This window comes from Schistocerca piceifrons, chromosome X (genome assembly GCF_021461385.2).
Source record: "Schistocerca piceifrons isolate TAMUIC-IGC-003096 chromosome X, iqSchPice1.1, whole genome shotgun sequence".
NCBI lineage: Eukaryota > Metazoa > Arthropoda > Insecta > Orthoptera > Acrididae > Schistocerca > Schistocerca piceifrons.
In genome coordinates, this window is record NC_060149.1 from 119,133,714 (window position 1) to 119,155,130 (window position 21,417).

Here is a 21,417-nt window from a genome sequence, read left to right on the forward strand (position 1 = left end):
AGTACTAATTTTGTTCATGGTTTCCAAGATGTAACAAGTCAATAATAAAGGACTAAAATATGAGAAACAGAGCAAAGGAGTAACAGACATAAGTAATGTAGCAAAACAATAGGACAATATATTGGAGGAAACAATCATAATAATACTCATTTCAACTGACTGACATTGTGAGAGACTGTAAAGTCAGGAGCATGTATCTGCCTTTAAAAGTTATACCGTTAAGCATGTTTCTAATGCTAATATACATGGACAAAGTGACTTGAAGTAAATGTGGTAATTATATCAATCAAACTGAAACACAATGTACTTATAACTTTGATAATTTTCCTTTTTAAAGTAGTTTAGTCAAGGAAGAAAGTATACAAGAACTAAGTTCTCGGGTAGGTTTACCCACCAAAGCAAAGAAAAAAGCTGGGAAGTGAGTGCGGTATTTGGAGGCAAGTGTCAAGTGGCTCTCTGCAACCTCTCAGCTGTGTAAATAATAAAGTTTGTCCCCATATACCTCTTTTGTAACTTAAAAACAACATGCCAGCAATGAGACTGCAGTTACGAGAGTCAAAGGACATGAAAATGAAGAGAAGAGAGTGATACAGAGGTGTAGCTTATTCGTGATGTTATTGAATTGGTACATTGAGCAAACAGTGAAGGAATAAGGAAACAGAAGAACTTTGAAAATGGAATTAAAGTTCAGGGATAAGAAATCAAAACTTTGTGATTTGCTGAAGACGTTTTAGTTCTGACAGAGACTGCAAAAGACTTGGAAGAGCAGTTGAATGAACCAAAAATAAATTATAAGATGAATAAAAAACAAAATAAGAGCAATGGAATGTAGTTGAATGAAACTAGGCAGTGCTTAGGCAATTAGATTAGAAAATGAGAGGATACAAGTACTAGATGAATTTTGATATTTGGGCAGCAAAATACCTGATCATGGCCTAACTAAAGTGGGTATAAAATGTAGAGTGGCAATAGCAAGAAAAGCATTTTTCAAAAGAAAAATGTGTCAATATCAAATATAACATTAAATGACAGGGACTCTTTCCTAAAGGTAACTGACTGGAGTGTAGCCTTGGACAAAAGTGAACTGTGAACAATAAACAATTCAGACATCAAGAGATTAGAAACTAGTTAGGTAGTTTCATGTTACATGGATCATTTTGCACAACAAATCATGATGATGAGGAATGTGTCATTTCACATTGCGCCGCAGTTTAATTTTAAATATCACTACTTCCTGAACACTTATCAACTTTTTCTTTTTTTTTTTTTGTTGACTGTAGTGGACTATTTACAACAAACTTGATGAGGGAATAAATATACTGTGAAACAGTAGTCAGAATGCCCTACTTCTTAAGGGGGGATGTAATGGATTTTGGTCCAAAAGATCGATTTTTCAAAAATATTATTTTCTTGATGTACACAGTTGTTGTTGTTGTGTGTGTGTGTGTGTGTGTGTGTGTGTGTGTGTGTGAATTTTATTGTGATAGCAGCCTTTAAATTGTTAAACTGATTAACTCTGCACTGCAGCCACTCCCACCTTTTCCGACACTTGGGACACTGCTTGCTTCAGTGGAATTTTGGTCAGTGTGAAGGCTACTTTCTTTCTATGTCTTTGGGAGACATCTATATCTCTGGTTGACATCTATATCATTGCCTGAAAACTTTCTTGCATGTGGTTTATTTACGTTTTGACAATGCTAACACGTTAGTAGGTGGAAGGTTGAATTCACAAACCTTTATGTTGAAGTCAAGATTTATGCATAATGGGTGGTGGGAAAACTGAGTTTAGGAAATGGATGTTTCTTGGAAATCGGTCTGCCAACAAAAAATAGGAAGCAGCTCGAAATGAAGAACATAAGCTCTCAGCTTCAGCATCCAAACTGGGGACAGGAGAATTGTACAGGTGTATGAATGATGTTGATATGGATTCCACTGGATTCAAACTTATTGAGTTAGAGCTTCTCTGCCAGGCTATAAAGTTTTCATGTTCATGTGTTAGCTGTAAAAATATGGTATGCATTACTGTTGTTGAAGAAAGAAGAGTGGGAATAGCTTGTGATTTTAAATTAATTTGTAACTCATGTGGCTATGAATTCCTCCAAAAAAAAAAAAAAAAAAAAAAAAAAAACTGACACTGGTGCCTACGAAAGCAATTGTAGGTTATCATGTACCCTGAGTAGGTTATCATGTACCCTGAGATGCCTTGGACAGGGCAGGGGAGGAGGTAATTTATTGTGTGGTTTTCTGAACATGCCTCCACCTTGTGCAAGGTTTGAAAACATAAATAAAGAAATGTCTGGTGCTGTATGTGAAACTGCCAAAGTTTCTATAAAGAAAGCAGTGGAGGAATTGGTGGAAGTAAACCAAAAAGAAATAGGTCCTGGGGTAGATATTCATGACAGTGAATCTCCTACAAGTGTTACTGACCTGTGTGTGTGTGTGTGTGTGTGTGTGTGTGTGTGTGTGTGTGTGTATATAAATGGGACCTGGATGGAAAGGGGTAACACATCTCTGTATGGAGTTACATCTGGTATTGACTCAGGTAAAGTTTTAGATGCAGAAATTATGTCTAAATACTGCCACCAGTGAGCAACAAGGAAAATGTCCAACAGTAAGGAAGTGTGGCAAGAAAAGTATGTAGTAGCATGCTCTACAAATTATAGTGGCTCAAGTGGGGGCATGGAGGCTACTGCAGTTGTGAGGATGTTTTCCAGATCTGAGGACCAGTATGTTGTTATGTATAGTAAATACCTTGGTGATGGCAACTGCTCTTCATTCAAAGCTGTAACAGATAAAAATCCGTACAATACAACAATAGAAAAGCTAGAAAATTTTGGTCACATCCAAAAGAGGCTTGGTGGTAGGCTTTGTCACTTGCTGAAAGAGAAGAAGGGTGAAGTACTTGAGGATGGGAAACCACTAAGAGGAAAAGGCAGGCTTACTCTGAAAGAAACTGATTCTCTTCAGTTATTTTACCGGGTATTAGTTCTGTCCCATCTGGACTATGGTTCTCAAGTTTATGGATCTGTTGTCCCTTCCACGTTACTTCTCTTGGACTTGGTTCACCATCGTGTTATCCATTTAGCCACTGGTGCCTTTCACACTACCCCTGTCGATAGTCTTTTGGTTGACACTTGGTTCCCAAACGTTTTGATTTGGTGATCCCATCTCCTGGTTTCCTTTGCCATCACTATCCACTATTCCCCTGCACACCCTTCCTATTCTATTCTTTTCGTAGCCGTTGCCCTCCTGATTCCTGCCCTCGGTTATATTTACCAGTTGGGCTCCGTTCCACCATGACTCATCTCCCTTCTTTGTCCTCTTTCCCCACATTCTCTCCTGACCGCCCCCTTGGTTAGTTCCTCAGCCATGGGTTCATATGGATCTCTCCCAGGGACCAAAAGCCTCCATCACTCCAATGGTGTTCTGTTGTTTGTTCTGAACTTTCTTACGGGAGTTTCAGAATGCCATTTTTTTACACTGATGGTTCTAAATCCGCTGACCATGTGAGACATGGCTTCACATCTTCTGTTGGCACAGAACACCATCTCTTGCCTGCCACGTGTGGGGTGTTTACTGTGGAATTGGTGGCTGCCTATATGGATCTCTGTTTTGTTGAATGGTCCTTCCTCACCCAAGTTTTGTTATGTACGGCTGCAATGGGCTCTCTCTCGGTGTTTTTCCCTCTGCCCCTTGGTCTCTGCCATCCGAAGCCTTCTTTCTCATCTTGGTGATGCTGCGTGTTCAGTTGATTTTCCTTGGGTTCCTGGCCTCATAGATATCCTGGGTAATGAACTTGCTGATCACCTGGCTGTGGGGACGACCACATACCCCCTTTCTCGGTGACCACTCCAGGGCAGATTTGTGACTTTGCATCAAATCCCTTTTTGCTCAGTCATGGGCTGACTCTTGGGAGGCTGTCTAATAAACATCGTGCAATCAAGGAGACTATTACCATGTGACATTCTTCCCTCTGCCTCTCCCGGTGGGACTCTACCATCTTCTGCCATTTTCATAGTAGCCATACTAGATTGACCAATGGTTTTTTACTCTGCAATGAGCCACCCCTTTTTGTAGCTGCAAGGCTCTGTCCACAGTGATCCATATTTTGCTGGACCGACCCCAACTTTTGGCTCTCTGCACTACATATGCCCTCCCTCCTTCCTTGTCTCAGGTGTTAGCAGAAAATCCTTGCATGATTACATCTGTCCTTGGTTTTCCTTTAGAAAGTGGTTTGTACTCTCAGATATAAGTCCTTGGATTTTCCTCTGGCATTTGAGTCCCTCACTTAGTGTAGGCATTGGTTAGGGAGGCCTCGAATTTGCCTTCATAATGGCCAGATTCCCCCCACCTTCTCCATACTTTTTGTCTGATCTGCTGTGCTGTTTCTTACCCTTTAGTTGCGTCTTCTTCCGCTGGTGTTGTCCCCTCTGTATCATGATAATGGTATGGTGTGGGCGTCAGGATGGGTCGGTGGTGGTGCTCGTGCCCCCATTGCATGTAACGTTCCTAGGGCGCACCCCTGCTCTCCCCATTTCCTCCAACCTGCCTCTTGTTCCATCCTATTTATGCTGCCCTGACATTCCTTTGCCCTCTTTGTTTGCACATTATCCCTTCACCTTGACTGGAATGTGCTGTGTGTGGTGTTCTTCCCTTGATTACTGCCATCCTAGACCATGGCACCAATGACCCCACTGTTTGGTCCCCTCCCCCAAATCAAACAATGTACCCCTCCCTGCGGGTCTGGGGGTTAGAATTGGTCCAAGGTATTCCTGCCTGTCATACGAGGTGATTAAAAGGAGTTTAACATGTTTTGGCCTTTATGTGATGGTCCCCTGTAGGGTTTGACCTCCATTCTTCAAAATTTTCCTGAAGAGCGAGCCAATTGGGTAAGGGCGCCTTACAAGGTGCATCGTGTCCATCGTGCATTGAGATCTTTAGCCCATTTTCTCATCGTCGCATTGCAGTCCTGCCCATTCTCCATCTCTTGGGTGAGGAAACCTTCCTGGTTGCGTTTTCCACCATGCACTATTTAGAGGACAAGTTCGGGGAGGTGGAGGGCTTGTCCAGAATGATATCTGGGTCAGTCTTGATCAAAACAGATCCTCTGCCCAGTCACAGGAGTTACTCACTTGTGACAAGCTGTAACCATCACGCCCCATAAGAGCTTAAATATGGTCCAGGGTATCATATTTCACAGAGACCTCCTTTTGCCGTCCGACGATGAGCTGCGCACCAATTTAGAGTGGAGAGGTGTACATTTCGTTCGGCGTGTCCACCGGGGTCTGAAGGATAATCAGGTTGCCACCGGTGCCTTCATCTTGGCCTTTGAGGGTGATACATTACCCGAGAAGGTCAAGGTGATGGTCTACTGGTGTGATGTCAAGCCCTATATCCCTCCCCTGATGCGGTGCTTTAAGTGCTGGAAGTTTGGCCATATGTCTTCCTGCTGTACTTCCAGCGTCACATGCCGAGATTGCAGACGCCCATCATATCCCAATACTCCATGTGCACCGCCTTCCATCTGTGTCAACTGTGGAGAGGACCATTCACCTTGCTCGCCTGACTGCAGGAGTCTCCAGAAAGAAAGGGAAACCATGGAGTACAAGACCCTGGACAAACTAACCTACACTGAGGCTAAGAGAAAATTAGAACACCTGCATCCTGTGCGTATGACAACGTCTTACGCCGCCGCTACAACAGTTCTGGCATCATCAGCTCCACCAAACCAGGTCACCTCTCAGAACCGGAAGACTACACCTGCCCTCTTGATGGTGGGGGGCATTTCCCTCCCTGTTGCTCCTGCACCACCTACTTCAGGAGCAACACCCCCCCCTCCCCCCTCCCAACCATCGGGGTTATCCATCCCCAATTCTAAGCCAGATAATCATAAGTCTTCTTTGGCTTCTCTCACTAGGAAGGGGTCCCTTGGGTCACCCCCTTCCCAGGTTTCTTCTGGTGGGAAAGACGACACACGCCAATGGCTGAGGAGCCCAAAAGCAGCTGGTCATACAGCTTCATGCTCATCCTCAGTCCCAGAGAATGAGCCAGTGAAGTCCTCCCAGCCAGGGAAACCAAAGGAGCAGCGAGAGAAATCCAAAAAGAAAACCTCTAAGACCAAGGAAGTTGCAGTGGCACCCAGACCACTGCTACCTACAAGCTCTGTGACTGAGGATGGGGTGGAGATTTTGGAGTCTGCTGAGGACCTAGGTCTCGCCAGATCCTCAGACACAATAGATATAGACTGCTCAGGCAACAAAACGGTGGCAGCAGGTGACTCTGAGGCGTAAACTGCCTCATTGAATGTTCCATGCCTTCCCAGTCTCACGATGTCATCCATTGGTGGAATTTCAGCAGTTTTTCCTACCACCTCGCTGAGCTATGGCAACTGTTAAGCTTTACACCTGCTATCTGCATTCCCCTTCAGGAAACCTGGTTCCCAAAAATGCGGACCCCTGCCCTCCACGGCTATAAGGGGTATTACAGGAACCGTAGCAGCTATAATCGAGTGTCAGATGGTGTTTGCGTTTATGTCCTAAGCTCAGTCTGTAGTGAACATGTGCCCCTTCTAAACCTTCTTGAAGCTGTGGCTGTCAGAATAAGGACGACACAGTAAATAACTGTCTGCAATGTATATCTTCCTCCAGATGGTGCAGTACCCTTGAATGTATTAGCTGCACTGATTGGTCAACTCCCTAAACATTTCCTATTTCTGGGAGCTTTTGATGCCCACAACCCCTTGTGGGGAGGTACCATGCGTACTGGCCGAGGCAGAGATGTCAAAACATTACTGTCGCAATTCGACCTCTGCCTCTTAAATACTGGGGCCGCCACACATTTCAATGTGGCTCATGGTAGTTACTCGGCCATTGATTTATCAACTTGCAGCCCAAGGCTTCTCCCATCTATCCACTGGAGAGCACATGACGACCTGTGTGGAGCACCTCATAGCCTTTCAACAACTCTGTGCCCGTGTTCGCTACCTTATCAAACAATGGAAGAAGGAGTGTTGGGAGAAATACGTCTCCACCATTGTGTGCCACACGTCGCCTTCCCAAGTCTGGGGAAAGATCAAACGTCTTTTCGGGTACCAGGCCCCAACAGCTGTCTCTGGTGTTACCATAAATGACGAGTTATGTACCGATGCAAACGCGACTGCCGAGCACTTTGCTCGAGCCTCTGCGTTGGAGAATTACCTTCCAGCTTTTCGCACACTCAAACAGCGGCAGGAAGGGAACGTCCTCTCATTCACTACAAGCTGCAGTGAATCCTATAACGCTCCATTTACAGAGTGGGAGCTCCTCAGTGCCCTTGCACATTGCCCCGGCACAGCTCCTGGGCCTGATTGCATCCACAGCCAGATGATTAAACATCTCTCATCTGACTACAAGCGACATCTTCTCGTCATCTTCAACCGGATCTGGTGCGATGGCGTCTTTCCATCGCAATGGCGGGAGAGCACCATCATTCCGGTGCTCAAACCCGGTAAAAACCCGCTTGATGTGGATAGCTATCGGCCCATCAGCCTCACCAACGTTCTTTGTAAGCTGCTGGAATGTATGGTATGGGTTGGGTCCTGGTGTCACGTGGCTTGCTGGCTTCATGTCAGGGCGGCTTTCGCCAGGGTCGCTCTACCACTGATAATCTTGTGTCCATTGAGTCTGCCATCCGAACAGCCTTTTCCAGACGGCAACACCTGTTTGCTGTCTTTTTTGACTTACGTAAAGCATATGACACGACTTGGCGACGTCATATCCTTGCCACATTGCATGAGTGGGGTCTCCGGGTGCCACTCCCGATTTTTATCCAAAACCTCCTGTCGCTCCGTACTTTCAGTGTCAAAGTTGGTGACTCCCATAGTCCCATCCATATCCAGGAGAATGGAGTCCCACAGGGCTCTGTATTGAGTGTCTTTCTATTTTTAGTGGCCATTAACGGTTTAGCAGCAGCTGTCAGGCCCTCCGTCTTACTTCTCTGTATGCAGACGACTTCTGCATTTCGTACTGCTGCTCCAGTACTGTTGTTGCTGAGCGGCACCTCCAGGGAGCCATCCACAAGGCGCAGTCATGGGCTCTAGCCCACGGCTTCTAGTTTTCAGCTGCAAAGTCGTGTGTCATGCACTTCTGTCAGCATCGTACTGTTCACCCGGAACCCACACTTTACCTTAATGACGATCCACTCACTGTAGTGGAGATATATCAATTCCTAGGACTGGTTTTCGACCCTCGATTGACTTGGCTTCCTCATCTTCGTCAGCTTAAGCAGAAGTACTGGCAGCACCTCAATGCCCTCCGTTGCCTGAGCAACACCAATTGGGGTGCAGATCACTCTACGCTGCTGCAGCACTACAGAGCCCTTGTCCAATCCTGAATTGACTATGGGAGTGTGGTTTATGGTTCGGCAGCGCCTTCAGCATTGTATTTGCTCGACCTGTGCACCACTGTGGGGTTCAATTAGTGACAGGAGCTTTTAGGACGTGTCCGGTGACCAGCGTACTGGTTGAGGCTGGTGTCCCTCCACTGCAGATCAGACGTGCGCAGCTGCTGACCAGTTACGCAGCACACATTCATAGTTCCCCTGAGCATCCAAATTACCGTCTCTTTTTCTCGCCCGCGGTAGTCCATCTCCTGCAGCGGCGGCCCAGATCGGGGCTAATGATTGCGGTTCGCATGTGGTCCCTTCTCTCCAAACTGGAGTTCTTCCCTTTACCACCTCTACTTGCGGTCCATTCACGTACGCCTCCATGGTGTACTCCTCGGCCGCAGCTTTGTCTGGACCTTTTTCATGGCCCTAAGGACTCTGTTAACCCTGCCGCTCTCCACTGTCACTTCCTCTCGATTCTTGACGTGTTCCGGGGCTCTGAAGTGGTTTACACCGACGGCTCAATGGCTGGTGGTCACGTAGGCTTCACATATGTTCATGGAGGACATGTTGAGCAGCACTCCTTGCCAGTTGGCTGCAGTGTTTTCACTGCAGAGCTGGCGGCCGTGTCTCGTGCTCTTGAGTACATCCGCTCATACCCTGGCGAGTCATTTCTCCTCTGTGCTGACTCATTGAGCAGCCTACAAGCTATTGACCAGTGCTACTCTCACCACCCTCTGGTAGCGTCCATTCAGGAGTCCATCTATGCCCTGGAACAGTCCTGCCATTCCGTGGAGTTTGTGTGGACCCCAGGACACATCGGAATCCCCAGGAACGAACTTGTCGACAGGCTGGCCAAACAGGCAACGCAAAAACCGCTTCTGGAGATGGCATCTCCAAAGCTGACCTGCGTTCTGTCTTACACTGCAGGGTTTTCCGGCTTTGGGAGAGGGAATGGCATAACAGCACGCACAACAAACTGCGTGTCATTAAGGAGACTATGAACGTGTCGAAGTCTTTCATGCAGACCTCTCGCAGGGAACCAGTTGTCCTCTGCCAGCTCCACATTGGCCATACGTGGCTAACGCATGGTTACCTACTCTGTTGCGAGGACCCACCTCAGTGTCGCTGTGGCTCCCAAATGACAGTTGTGCACCTCTTGCTTGACTGCCCACTTTTAGCCACTCTGCGGCAGACTTTTAACTTTCCCAGCACCCTGTCTTCGGTGTTGGGCGACAATGCCTCCACAGCAGCTTTAGTTTTACGTTTTATACATGAGAGTGGGTTTTAGACTTCTATGTAAGTTTTAGAACATGTCCTTTGTCCCTCTGTGTCCTCCACCCTAGTGCTTTTAGGGTGGAGGTTTTAATGTGTTGCAGAGTGTCTGGCTTTCCTTTTTTATTCTTGTGGTTGGCCAGCCACTGTAATCTGCTTTCAGGTTTTACTCCCTTCTGTTTCTAGCGCCTCTCTGTTGTTTTCTTGTCCTCTTTTGTTCCTTTTAGTATTCATTGCCTTTCCTTCATTCTTGTGGCTTTTCCTTTCTTTCTGTTTTGTGTTATATGTTTTGTCCGTTTTATTCTCACACTTGTGGCATTGTTTTATTAGGAGCGAGGGACTGATGACCTCGTAGTTTGGTCCCTTCCCCCCTCTTTTAAACTTGACACAAGTAAGTAAAGTAAATTACACAGTAATATCTGTTTCCTTAGAAGTTTCTTTACAGTGACTGTATAGGTTCTAGGCGCTACAGTCTGGAACCGCGCGACCGCTACGGTCGCAGGTCTGAATCCTGCCTCAGGCATGGATGTGTGTGATGTCCTTAGGTTAGTTAGGTTTAAGTAGTTCTAAGTTCTAGGGGACTGATGACCTCAGAAGTTGAGTCTCATAGTGCTCAGAGCCATTTGACTGTATATGATGCAGGGTCTCTCTCTCATCATGAGCTGTTCTACTAGGTACATATCTATCAAGTGCATGGTCAACTACTCTTTGAAACCTAGATCATAGTTCCTTTACATCCTATTCTCTAGATCTGAACATGTCGAGTCCTTCATTGAGATAGGTCACTAGTACCTCTTTATCTAGTGTGACGAAAATATAAATCCTTCTACTTGTTTTAGTTGCCCTTTGTACTTTGGTAATCATTGTTTCTACAACTGCCTCATGGTCACTCCTATCAGTTTCTATGTGGACATCCTCAGAAAGGTCAGGTCTATTTGTTGCTATGAGATGCAACATATTGCCACCATGAGTGGGCTTCCAGACAAGGCATTCTAGGTGGTGGTGGTGGTGGTGGTTAGTGTTTAACGTCCCGTCAACTACGAGGTCATTAGAGATGGAGTGCAAGCTCGGGTGAGGGAAGGATTGGGAAGGAAATCGGCCATGCCCTTTCAAAGGAACCATCCCGGCATTTGTCTGTAACGATTTAGGGAAATCACGGAAAACCTAAATCAGGATGGCTGGAGACGGGATTGAACCGTCGTCCTCCCGAATGCGAGTCCGGTGTGCTAACCACTGCGCCACCTCGCTCGGTGCATTCTAGGTAGTTCTCTAAGAACACAGTACTGTTTCGCATGATGTGTTGTCATTCCCACCATTTACAAAACTGTAATTTTCCCAATTGATTGTTGGATGATTAAAGTCTCCTCCAGTGATGATAGTATGATTAGTCAATTTGCATACTAGTAAACTTAGGGTTTCTCCAAAGTTTTCTGTTACATCTGGAGGTGAGTTTGGCAGTCGACAGAAGGATCCAGTTTGTGTGCTCACTCTTGATACTGAGTCTTGCTGAGATGATCTTGCATGCAGCTTCAATTTTTATCTCGATGGATTTGAATTTCCTGTCTACTGTGACAGATACATCACCTCCGTTTACCATCACTCTCTCCTTTTGATATTCGTTTAAATTTTCCCCAAATATCTCACAGATATCAATTTTGAGTTTCAACTAGCTTTCTGTACCTAATATGATGTGAAATCCACAGCATTTTAGGGATGCTTCAGACTCTAGTACTTTGTTGCAAATGCTTCGACAGTCAATCACTAGGATTTTTTTTAACACTCTCACCTGTGTGGGGCATTCCTTTTGATCTTATACTGATATTTCTGACTCCCCTACAGCTGTCTCATTATCTGCACTGTATGGAGAGTAGTCTGTTAAAAAAAAAAAAAACCATTGACCCATGCAGAGGGGCCCCCACTGTTCTTGACCCCATGGGGCAAGTGCAGGAAGTCACATCTTAGCTTGTCACAGTACCTTCAAAGTCTCTTGCTCAATCTTTCCAACTGACTCAGAACCAGAGAGCCATGATCAAGTTTAGGGACCAGGCTGCAAATGTGAGCTTTGCTGAAACTCCATGAGCAAAGCTGATCATCCCAATCTTCTCTGCCAGTCTCTGGAATGATCCAAATAGCACCTCACAGCCCAGACTAAAGGCATCATTTGTTCCAACGTGCACCACAATCCGCAGTTGGTTGCAACCTGTCCCTAAGTGGCTGCTGGATAGCCTCTTCAACATCTTGAATGAGGTCCCCAGGCTTACACACTCGGTGCACCTGGTGCTACTTCCCATCCTTGGCTGTCATTTCCTTAAGGGGTACTGTTATTCACTGTATGTTTGAACTGCTGACTATTAATAGGCCTTTACCCTTTTGTGTATGCCGCCTCTTGACAATGGACATAGCAGATTTCCCACCAGTGAAGTGAGTCTGGGTTAGTTTCAGTTTCAGTGGGAGACAACACTTCAGACTTGTTGGTTAGGAGGATCGGTATAACACATTGAGTTCTTCCTAGTCCCTGTCTCTTCTATATGGGATGCCTAGCAATAGCACTGACACACCACTCACAGTCAAGTGGACGAGTAGCAACAGATTTCATACTTCCTGTAGAGGAGAGAGGAGTTGGGATTCACTGGAGAGGTTACTACATGAAGTACCTTTGGTATCCCTAGTACGTGACACTTTGGAGCTCTCCCAACACAATTATTCACAGCAGCTTCAGATTGTTTGGCAGTGGTCAGAGCTATTTCCAGCTGCTTACAAACATAAACTATCTCACTCCATGTTTGAGAACAGCATTCGCAGTGAGGCTGCACTGTGGCTAATCCAGTCTTGTACAGGACAGTAAACAAATAATTTTAAAATAAGCCTGCAGAATCTGTTTTAATTTTTGTATCTGTTAAGCTAAATGTATTATAAATTCCCTTTAAGAAATGAAGCAGTTAGTTCACAAAATGAGATTTCTAAGCCGGCCGGTGTGGCCGTGCGGTTAAAGGCGCTTCAGTCTGGAACCGCGTGACCGCTGCGGTCGCAGGTTCGAATCCTGCCTCGGGCATGGATGTGTGTGATGTCCTTAGGTTAGTTAGGTTTAATTAGTTCTAAGTTCTAGGCGACTGATGACCTCAGAAGTTGAGTCATATAGTGCTCAGAGCCATTTGAACCATTTTTGAGATTTCTATTAATGCAACAGAAAAATCTGAAAAATAAGTTACTGACTACCTAAAACTTTTTTTTTTGAGATTATAATTACTAACAAACTCAAAAATAGCATTAGCTCATGGCTGATTTTTGAATATTGCTCATTGTTTGCAGTCTGAGATCGTTACTAGATAGGACTGATAGAAGAAATAGGGAACACCCAAACAAGAGCAGCATGTTTTTCAACGATTCATTTAGTTAATGTGAAAGTCATGGAAATTTTTATCCAATTCTAGTGGTACACACAGCAAGAGAGGTGTTGCGTGTCATGGAGTAATTTACAGTTAAAAATCCAACAGTATCCTCTCCTAAAAGAGTCAACCAATGTTTTGCTTCCTCTTACATATATCTTGTAAAAATACCATGAAGGTAAAGTTACATACATTGAAGTTCTCACTGATGCTAATCAACAATCGTTCTTACAATGCCTCATTCTCAGACGAGTGTCGTCGTAACTGCCGTCTGCTTTACGTCTGCTGTGCAGAAAGCTACCTTAATTTAAGTATTAACTGTATTTTTCTTACTTGTCACTTCTTCTTCCGCGTGTTTTTGCTTTTAGGAAGCTTTAATTGTCGAGTGCTAGTAATAGTGTTCGGTAGATTTCGTGTTTGTTTTGAATACAGTCAGAGAGAGTCCCTTTAGTCAGCCATAGTGCCAGTAGTGTCAGTGTCGTCGTAACTGCCTTCTGCTTCACGTCTGTTGTGCAGCGAGCAACCTTAATTTAAGTATTAACTGTATTTCTCTTACTTCCCACTTCTTCTTCCGTGTGTTTTTGCTTTAAGGAAGCTTTAATTGTCGAGTGCTACTAATAGTGTTCCGTAGATTTCGTGTTTTTTTTAAATACAGTCAGAGAGAGTCCCTTTAGTCAGCCATAGTGCCAGTAGTGCTAGTGTTTGTTTTCAATACAGTCCAGAGACAGGTAGTGCTATTTTCATTGTTTTCTACAAGTAGTGGCTAGCAACCACAGTTTAGTCAACAATCAGCCGTCTTTGGTAAATTACCAGTCTAGTTAAAAGTTGATTAACTCTCTGCAGTAAATTGATTTCTTAGGATGGATAGGATGTGTGACTGCTGTGTACGGACGCAGGAGGAGCTGGTCACTGTTCGCGAACAGCTGAACGTGTTGATGGCCGCGGTCAGCCGTCTTCAGGCTGCTGCCTCCGAGTGTAGCGTCAGTGAGGAGTCTAGTGCGTCGCATGGTACACCCCTCGGAGTGTAGCGGCAGTGGGGAGTCTGGTGCGGCGCATGGTACACCGCAGGTGTTACATGCTTCACCCACTGTCCCTGCTGTCGAGACATCTTCGCGGGTACCGGGCGCGGTTGGGCCACCCTCTCCCCAAGGGGAGTGGCGGGTTCAGCGGCGCACGGGGCGGAGGGTCAGTGTGGAGGCTGGCCGTGTGACACCGCCCGCTCTGCCTGTGAGTGGACATGTGGCCGCTCCTTCAGCAAGGTCCGAGCAGGCACACGGGGGGAGGGATTTATTAGTGATTGGGAGTTCCAACGTTAGGCGGATGATGGAGCCCCTTAAGGAAATAGCGGAAAGGTCGGGGAAGAAGGCCAGTGTTCACTCTGTCTGCTTGCCGGGGGGTCTCATCCGAGATGTGGAGGAGGCCCTGCCGGCGGCGATAGAGAGCACTGGGTGCATCCGACTGCAAAATTTTTGCTCATGTCGGCACCAATGACTCCTGCCGTCTGGGTTCAGAGGTCATCCTCAGTTCGTATAGGCGGTTTGCAGAGTTGGTGAAGGCGGAAAGCCTCGTCCGCGGGGTGGAATCAGAGCTAACTATTTGTAGTATCGTTCCCAGAACCGATCGCGGTCCTCTGGTTTGGAGCCGAGTGGAAGGCTTAAACCAGAGGCTCAGACGATTCTGCGGAGATCTGGGGTGCAAATTTCTCGACCTCCGCTATCGGGTGGAGAAATGTAGGGTCCCCCTGAATACGTCAGGCGTGCACTACACGCAGGAAGCGGCTACAAGGGAACCGGAGTAGGTTTTTTAGGTTAGAGAATTCCCTCCCTAGGCCCGACAAGACGCCTCCTGAGACGCGGCAAGGTAGGAGTAGGGAAAATGCAACAGGGAATAACAATATTAATGTGCTAATAGTAAACTGCAGGAGCGTCTATGGAAAGGTCCCAGAACTGCTCTCATTAATAAACGGTCACAGTGCCCACATAGTAATAGGGACAGAAAGTTGGCTGAAACCAGATGTAAACAGTAATGAAATTCTAAACTCAGATTGGGATGTATACCGCAGAGACAGGCTGGACAGTGAAGGGGAAGGTGTGTTTATAGCGATAAGAAGTGCAATAGTATCGAAGGAAATTGACGAAGATCCGAAATGTGAAATAATTTGGGTGAAGGTCACGGTTAAAGCAGGCTCAGACATGGTAATTGGATGTCTCTATAGGCCCCCTGGCTCAGCAGCTGTTGTGGCTGAGCACCTGAAGGATAATTTGGAAAATATTTAGAGTAGATTTCCCCACCATGTTATAGTTCTGGGTGGACATTTTAATTTGCCGGATATAGACTGGGAGACTCAAACGTTCATAACGGGTGGCAGGGACAAAGAATCCAGTGAAATTTTTTAAGTGCTTTATGTGAAAACTACCTTGAGCAGTTAAACAGAGAACCGACTCGTGGTGATAACATATTAGACCTTCTGGTGACAAACAGACCAGAACTATTTAAAACAGTTAACACAGAACAGGGAATCAGCGATCATAAAGCGGTTACTGCATCGATTATTTCAGCCGTAAATAGAAATATTAGAAAAGGTAGGAAGATTTTTCTGTTTAGCAAAAGTGACAAAAAGCAGATTTCAGAGTACCTGACAGCTCAACACAAAAGTTTTGTCTCAAGTACAGATAGTGTTGAGGATCAGTGGACAAAGTTTAAAACCATCGTACAATATGCTTTAGATGAGTATGTGCCAAGCAAGATCGTAAGAGATGGAAAAGAGCCACCGTGGTACAACAACCGAGTTAGAAAACTGCCGCGGAAGCAAAGGGAACTTCACAGCAAACATAAACATAGCCAAAGCCTTGCAGACAAAGAAAAATTACGCGAAGCGAAATGTAGTGTGAGGAGGGCTATGCGAGAGGCGTTCAGTGAATTCGAAAGTAAAGTTCTATGTACTGACTTGGCAGAAAATCCTAAGAAACTTTGGTCTTATGTCAAAGCGGTAGGTGGATCAAAACAAAATGTCCAGACACACTGTGACCAAAATGGTACTGAAACAGAGGATGACTGACTAAAGGCTGAAATACTAAATGTCTTTTTCGAGGGCTATTTCACAGAGGAATACTGCACTGTAGTTCCTCCTCTAGATTGTCGCACAGATGACAAAATGGTAGATATCGAAATAGACGACAGAGTGATAGAGAAACAATTAAAATCTCTCAAAAGAGGAAAGGCCGCTGGACCCGATGGGATACCAGTTCGATTTTACACAGAGTACGCGAAGGAACTTGCCCCCCTTCTTGCAGCGGTGTACCGTAGGTCTCTAGAAGAGCGTTGCGTTCCAAAGGATTGGAAAAGGGCACAGGTCATCCCCGTTTTCAAGAAGGGACGTCGAACAGATGTGCAGAACTATAGACCTATATCTGTAACGTCTATCAGTTGTAGAATTTTGGAACATGTATTATGTTCGAGTATAATGACTTTTCTGGAGACTAGAAGGCTACTCTGTAGGAATCAGCATGGGTTTCGAAAAAGACGACCGTGTGAAACCCAGCTGGCGCTATTCGTCCACGAGACTCAGGCGGCCATAGACACGGGTTCCCAGGTAGACGCCGTGTTTCTTGACTTCCGCAAGGGGTTCGATACAGTTCCCCACAGTCGTTTAATGAATAAAGTAAGAGCATATGGACTATCAGACCAATTGTGAGATTGGATTGAAGAGTTCCTAGATAACAGATCGCAGCATGTCATTCTCAGTGGAGAGAAGTCTTCCGAAGTAAGAGTGATATCAAGTGTGCAGCAGGGGAGTGTCGTAGGACCGTTGTTATTCACAATATACATAAATAACCTTGTGGATGACATCGGAATTTCACTGAGCCTTTTTGCGGATGATGCTGTAGTATATCGAGAGGTTGTAACAATGGAAAATTGTACTGAAATGCAGGAGGATCTGCAGCGAATTGACGAATGGTGCAGGGAATGGCAATTGAATCTCAATGTAGACAAGTGTAATGTGCTGCGAAAACATAGAAAGAAATATCCCTTATCATTTAGCTACAATATAGCAGGTCAGCAACTGGAAGCAGTTAATTCCATGAGTTATTTGGGAATAGGCATTAGGAGTGATTTAAAATGGAATGATCATATAAAGTTGATCGTCGGTAAAGCAGATGCCACACTGAGATTCATTGGAAGAATCCTAAGGAAATGCAATCCGAAAACAAAGAAATAGGATACAGTACGCTTGTTCGCCCACTGCTTGAATACTGCTCAGCAGTGTGGGATCCGTACCAGATAGGGTTGATAGAAGAGATAGAGAAGATCCAACGGAGAGCAGCGCGCTTCGTTACAGGATCATTTAGTAATCGCGAAAGCGTTACGGAGATGATAGATAAACTCCAGTGGAAGACTCTGCAGGAGAGATGCTCAGTAGCTCGGTACGGGCTTTTGTTGAAGTTTCGAGAACATACCTTCACCAAGGAGTCAAGCAGTATATTGCTCCCTCGTACTTATATCTCGCGAAGAGACCATGAGGATAAAATCAGAGCGATTAGAGCCCACACAGAGGCATACCGACAATCCTCCTTTCCACGAACAATACGAGACTGGAATAGACGGGAGAACCGATAGAGGTACTCAAGGTACCCTCCGCCACACACCGTCAGGTGGCTTGCGGAGTATGAATGTAGATGTAGATCTATGCACCCAAATTGCGTGAAAATGTAATCACACGTCAGTTCTAGTATAATATATTTGTCCAATGAATACCCGTTTATCAAAAATGGCTCTGAGCACTATGGGACTTAACATCGATGGTCATCAGTCCCCTAGAACTTAGAACTACTTAAACCTAACTAACCTAAGGACAGCAAACAACACCCAGCCATCACGAGGCAGAGAAAATCCCTGACCCCGCCGGGAATCGAACCCGGGAACCCGGGCGTGGGAAGCGAGAACGCTACCGCACGACCGCGAGATGCGGGCACCCGTTTATCATCTGCATTTCTTCTTGGTGTAGCAATTTTAACGGTCAGTAGTGTAGGATATGGGATTCTGAGACGCTTTGCGATCCTCACTTTAGGTTCATTAGGACTTCTTCGCACGTCTTCAATTATGTTTACTTTCTCCTACATGGAAAGGCATCTTCTCTTATTCTGTGGCGTACTCATCATTTTCGCTTGCACGAAAATTGGAAACTATACTAAAAAATTGGGTTCATCCCTTGTAAAAACACTCCTAGTTTCACTAAGTGTGCTCTCCACCTGCTTATACGACCGTCAAGTGCCACTGACATTTATTGGGTAAATGTTGGACTGCCGGGCGCGTTCCCTCTCCTTGGGGCCCTATTACAAGGTTAACCCCAGTTTGGCCGGTCAACAGCACCCCCGAGTGGCGTCGTGCGAAGGCCGCTATTCGAGGCAATATTCCGCCAACCTATACGATCCGAAACCTACTGCTACAAGGTCAACAACAGTGTCGCCATCAGTGGCGTCGCTATTTAACCAAGGGCCCCGGAAGAAAAATGAAATGGGGCCCTACTTAAACTAAACTAAATGCTTTACAGATGCAAAACTACTACCTCATGAATTCCTTACCGCCCACTGCACTGCATAATAAGGTATACCTACTTGCTACTAAGAAATTATTATGTGTGACGTAGCAGATAATATTTAATCGTACTTCCTAATAATATTGGGATATTTCCAGAATGAGATTTTCACTCTGTAGCGGAGCGTGCGCTGATATGAAACTTCCTGGCAGATTAAACCTGTGTGCCGAGTCTCGGTCCGGCACACAGCAATATTAGGATACTTTCATACCGTTAAAAGGATTCCGTGGGATAGTTTTAAATGTTGGTCCATATTAGGCGGACGGGCAGAAACCAGTAAAAAATAAGCAATGAATAACTATTACTCAGCCACGAAAACATGGCCATTGCCGCTAAGCACGCTGGGAAGAGTCAAGTCAGGACATCCGTGCCCGCGGTAACACAGAGATGCAGGGAGACAGGTTATTGTTAGTCCCGGCAACTTATTCTCGCTAATCTAGTACGCTGTGAGCTCAGTCCGCCTTACCGATCAGTCTGATTTCGTTTAGAGTTACGATTTCCTATCGGTAATTGTAGGTAAGCGTCGGAGACAGGGGCCATGTTTTCGTGGCTGTAGTTGATTAGAGTTAACAATACAGTTAGACAATAAAACGAAGTAGATAATTTTATTGTAACAATTTATTTTAAAAACTTTTTCTCGCCTTAGGTTTTGCAAACTCACAAATAAGTACCGTTAAATCAGGACTCGATGCGGCCTTGTTTTCGATTGCTATGACTGCCAAATGTTGTAGCTGAGTTTGACCCATACTATTCCTTAAATAAGTTTTGATTATTTTTAATTTGCTAAATGATTTTGCGACTGTTGCGGAAGTGACAGGTATTGTATGAAATAATAAAAATTCGGCAAACGCTTCCGTGACGTCGCATTCTAGCACTGCATATTTAGTTATAATTTCCTTACGTCATTGGTGAACATTCAATGTCGGAATCAATATAGGTAGAACAAGTGTAACGGCTCCATGTGAGCCGCTACATGGCTTGACACATTAGTGTTATACTCAGAACACATCTGGGTGCCCTTCCGACGCTCAGGGAAGAGCAACATAAGATTTATTATTCGAAATTATGTTACATTATCACTCTTAGTATAGTCTGCAAGTGTGAATGCGGGTCGTCTGATGACGTATGTGTGGGCTGTCTCAACGACCTATATAAACAACATAGACTGGCTATGGCTCCGCCATCTTTGAAGCAACTTGAAAACTGAGCCGCCATGTCTTGTAACGTCAAGGCTCAAATGGCTCTGAGCACTATGGGACTTAACATCTATGGTCATCAGTCCCCTAGAACTTAGACCTACTTAAACCTAACTAACCTAAGGACATCACACAACACCCAGTCATCACGAGGCAGAGAAAATCCCTGACCCCGCCGGGAATCGAACCCGGGAACCCGGGCGTGGGAAGCGAGAACGCTACCGCACGACCACGAGCGTAACGTCGAGGTGCAGCCTACACGTCGTCTGCTAATACTGAATGTTGTTATTGTTTACGACGCATGGCGTTAAAAAAAAAGCCAATCTGCACTGACAATCTGATATCTCTATTGTAAAACATATAGTGATGAAGGCTAAAAGAAATGAAACACACTTTTGACATCAATTAATTGAAAAGTTTATTTCGAAATGTTATAGTTCATTTCGCTGCAATGCCATATAGATAAGGTCAAAAACAATTGTAAATAGTTCAGTAGGTCCAAAAACGACCAATTGACAGCGCAGGACCTTTCATTGTCCCTTAAACAATATAAGTTAGTATATATTTGCCAAATATGTTTCCCTCTTTCTTCCATTGGCCTGGTTTTTGCACAAATGGTGTAACTTACAATTAAAATACTATTTTAACAGCATCCTGACTAGAAAAGAGTAATGTGACTCTTCTCCAAATTCAACTGGCACCATTAGATGGTCAAAATAGAGTACATAAATTCGGCCTGTCACCCAACATTCTGAGCAATTCCACACACAACTACAGAAGGAAGTTCTTCTTCCATATTATGGTTTGACAGTCCCTGAGAACCCTTTCTGCCACTGTTAACAATTTGAATACACCCTTTGGAGCAATATAAAAACTATTTTCGATGCATTTTATTGCAATGAAACCTGTTTTCCATCAGTTTCCTCCAATTTACGGAGGTACTGCTGCAGTAAATTAAGTTTCACACTTGCTATTAAACCATTAAGGAAATAATAGCCAACAGGAATTTTCCAACTCCTATTAATCCCAGTGACCATAAACACTAGTGCCTCTTTTGCTATTTGGCTATCATCACTTTCCTCACATCCTTGCCCTAAGTCAACATAACCGCAGATCTTATTACCATCCAATATTAAGTCTTTTTTAAGAGCCACATCATCGAACATAAGTGCAGCTAAAATAGGTCCTGAACTACGTTGAACCTCATCTGCTAATTTTTTTAAGCTTTTTCTGTAAATCCAGGACTGCCATTTACTGTAGTTGCCCACCAGCGGAGTGTTCGAGGATGGGTTAATTTAACAAACTTCCTCAAATAATTATAAGCTTTGGAGGAGTAAAAATTGAGTGTAAGGGCAAACTGTCTTAGTTCTTTAGGATATTCAGGAATCGAACATTTGTTTTGTATTGCAAAAAGTGCTTCAGAATATCACTATTTTTGTCGCATCCTATCACTTCAGAAGCACAGTCTTGAAGTCTCTTATTTAGGCCTACAGCCACTGTTTTATATGCCACAATTTGTTTCTTCTTTCTTGAAACACTTTGCCTTGCATGTTTCGCTTGCTTGCTCAGCTTCTCGGTCCTTTTCTGCAGTGCCTCACAATTC